Source organism: Quercus lobata, chromosome 5 (genome assembly GCF_001633185.2).
Source record: "Quercus lobata isolate SW786 chromosome 5, ValleyOak3.0 Primary Assembly, whole genome shotgun sequence".
NCBI lineage: Eukaryota > Viridiplantae > Streptophyta > Magnoliopsida > Fagales > Fagaceae > Quercus > Quercus lobata.
The window spans coordinates 78,921,079-78,924,627 of record NC_044908.1 but is presented as its reverse complement, the minus strand read 5'-3'; the positions used below and the strand labels follow the sequence as shown (position 1 = coordinate 78,924,627).

General features: G+C 36.3%; 1 pseudogene across 1 annotated transcript; it reads left to right on the top strand.

The window, feature by feature from the left end:
* Positions 1-750: 750 nt before the first annotated feature.
* On the top strand, positions 751-2,912 carry LOC115991220 (annotated as a pseudogene). Its single transcript, XR_004092179.1, has 4 exons — positions 751-843; positions 944-954; positions 1,600-2,731; positions 2,839-2,912. The product of XR_004092179.1 is annotated as a G-type lectin S-receptor-like serine/threonine-protein kinase At1g11410 (transcript).
* The last annotated feature ends 637 nt before the right edge of the window (positions 2,913-3,549 follow it).

Sequence of the window (3,549 nt, the reverse complement as noted above, 5' to 3'; positions counted from 1 at the left end):
CATGCAAAGCAGCAGAAAGATAAATAACACAAGATATGATCACCCAGGAAACCAAACCGGTAAAAACCTGGGGAGGATTTGACCTAACTATTCTCAAGGTAAACTTGAATCCACTATCTTGAAAGAATCGAAATTCATACAATAAGACTTACAAGCCCTCACGCTCAACTTCTTATTGCTACCAACCAGTAGAACTTACTGACACGACCACGTTCAAACTCCGAATCCACGGACTCCTTCTTTCTTGGATTCACCACCAGATATAAGTACACCCGCTTGCGTTTTCTTTAAATTTCAATGGCAGCAACTGAGTTGATCATCAAGGTGTAGATAAATCTTCTCCTTGAAAACCCTAAGTTTGTGTAAAGGAAAACTCCTCTAGATCTTATAAGAGATTTACACAAACCGCAATATGAGCAACACTAAAACTTGGCTAGGGTTTGCCTTTTATACTTAGGACAAATTAGAAAACCCTAAAACGTTTTAAACAACTAGGGCTGAGTTAGAAATCTGTAGAAAAAAAACATTCTGCCCGAGCTTCGATCGATCGAGCCTAAGTTTCGATTGATCGAGCCAGACCGAAATGCATAATGCTTTCTGCATTAGCTCGATTCCAACTTTACATAAAATCCACAACTTTGAGTAAGACTAAAATACTTCTAAACACATTGTTTTGATCATGGTTTGCCAACAATACACATTAGAGTTCTAAATACATTAGGTAACCTAAGTCTTTAAAACCTAACAGCTATGGTTCATGTTGTATACAGCAGGACTAGTGAATGCAATTGGTTAGAAAATCTCTCCCTGCACTTCTCAAAGAGTATCACTTTTGGAATTCAGGTACCATAATATATATTTTCTTTGATTTTAAGTGGAATTATGTTTACATTTCTTCCTAGCTTCATTTTTTGTGGCTCGAACTTTTTTAACTTTTTTGTAGGAGTACATAAGGTGACCATTCAAGATACTTAATCTTGCAACCACACCTTGAACTTTTTTGTGGCTTGAACTTTTTTAACTATTTCCTTTTCCTTTTTTCAACAACCAAGAAGGGGGTGCTTTGAAATAGGAGAAAAAGGTAGCAAGACATTCATCAGTCTTCTGGTAAACAATACAAATTTATTTGTGTGTGTGTGTTTTTTTTTTCATTGTGTTGACCTTTAGATGCATTATGCATGTCAAATCTGGTTTTCTCCAGTATGTTGTTCTTATGATGGCTGTTGATGTAATTAACTTGAATTTTCTGACCCTTGGAAATTGAATGGGTTTTTTGTATTCTACATACCATTGATTGCGATAATGAATTACAGTTTTGTCGTTGAAAAGGCTGCTAGGAATTGTCTCATGAGAATATCAGGTGATCATGTGATTGGGCGAAAAAAAAAAAAAAAAAAAAAACCCTATAATCATGTTTAAAAAAAAAAAAAACGTGGTTATAAACGCGGTTATAGATAAAAACCTATGGGAGGCTATAATCGCTTTTCTAAAACGCAGCACAAACATAGTCTAAAAAAGCAGCTATAAGTCAGCCTATAGCCACGTTTAGAAAAACGCAGCTATAGGTTCCACAGGAGCTATTACACTTGGTTTCTTTAGGCTCGAAGTTTCCACAAACCGTTATGTTGGAATCTGGTATTATAGAGCAGAAGAAAAACACATGTTGTAGGTTGCAAATAGAGACAATCCTATCAATGATACTTCTGGAGTTCTCTCAATTGATGTTCATGGAAACCTAGTACTCCATGTCAAAGATCGAAATCAGCCCATCTGGTCGACAAATATTACCTCAAAATCAAGCTATAACAGTACTGTTGCTCAGCTCTTGGATTCTGGAAATCTACAACTGGTTCTTAACAAAACAGGTGAGTTACTATGGCAAAGCTTTGATTATCCAACTGATACGTTTTTTACACACCTGAAACTTGGGTAGACAGAACAACCGGTCTGAATCGAACCCTAAGATCCTGAAAGTCCAAAGATGATCCAGGAACTGGTAATTGCTTGTATATGCTCAACACCAATAGCTCCTCCCCAGAGTCGTATTTGTACAAAAGTAACATTTTGTTGTGGCGTACTGGTCATTGGAATGGATTTAGATGGAGCGGGATACCCGGATTCATACAAGCTAATTGGCTCTTGAATATTAGTCTGGTGAACAACCAGACTGAGACTACTCTAAGTTGGATTGATCTCCCTCCAAGATCATTCTCAAGATTCGTGGTAACTGAATCAGGGTCTATTGAACACTATACGATGACGGAGGGAGATAAAAAATGGTATTATGGGGGGTCAGTGCCGCTGGACGTGTGTGACTATTACGGCAAGTGTGGTACACCTGGTAAATGTCAACTTCAAAATGATACTACTAAATTTGAATGCACTTGTCTACCTGGGTTCCAACCCAAGTCACCAAGTGAATGGTCTTTGAGAAATACATCTGGTGGATGTGTAAGAAAGCGTGGACTGGAATCTATATGCAAGAGTGGTGATGGGTTTGTGAAGGTAGAAAATGTGAAGCTTCCGGATAGTTCATTTGCACAACTTGATAAGAAGCTGAGTTTGGAGGAGTGTGAGCAACAATGCTTGCAGAATTGTAATTGCACAGCGTATGCAGGTATGGATACACAGGAGCAAGTCGGGTGTTTGAGATGGCTTGGTAATTTGAAAGACACGAGTGTGATACTTGAGGGCCAAAATTTGTACGTACGAGTGGACGCGCTTGAGTTAGGTACTCAACAATTTACTAAGGCATAAATATTTGATGTATTCTAATTACGATTTATCATCTCAGTTGTAAAAAAGAAATTTCAAAAACTGAACTTTTCTTGTTTACAGCTCATTCCAATGGGTTCTTTGCCAACAAGAAGAGGCAAACAATTACGATCGTGGCCCTACTTGTTACTCCATGACTAATTTCCCTCTGTGCATATTGGTTGATCAGGAGAAAAAGGAAAGGTACGCAGTGTTTCCTACGTGTGTGAATTATGGTAGAGGTGCTACAATTATTTTATTACATAAATCTTACTAATTAAGGGTTAAATTAATTTTTAAACATAAATTAAAAATATTATTTAAAAATTTCTTTTTTTATGTTGATGATTTAAGTAACAAAAATTATATTTAGAAATTTATTTTAATATGTTGTTGATTACTTAACAACAATTATATTTATTATCATGTTAATTTACTCCCCTACAAGCACACTCGAGATTGGGTAGGCTAGAATGAGACGAAGCAAGGTAGGTAAAACTGTAAAAGTCATCACTCGAGGGCAAGGTAAGTGCACTACTGTTCCTTTCAAATGGAGGAATGAAGTAGCAAAGAATACCAATAGTTGTTATAATACCAAACTAAGAAAAAAAATTTCTCTTCAATATAGGAAAAACCTACGCAAGACAAGGTGTGACAAGTTTGATTTCTTTGGAATGGAAACTATAAACTCATCTCTTTTTAACCTTGAAATCACCAATTTTCTTCAAAGTTGAATAATCATAAAAAGCTCTAGAAAAATTAATATTGCACCAATGTCTTTTGAAGATTCACATA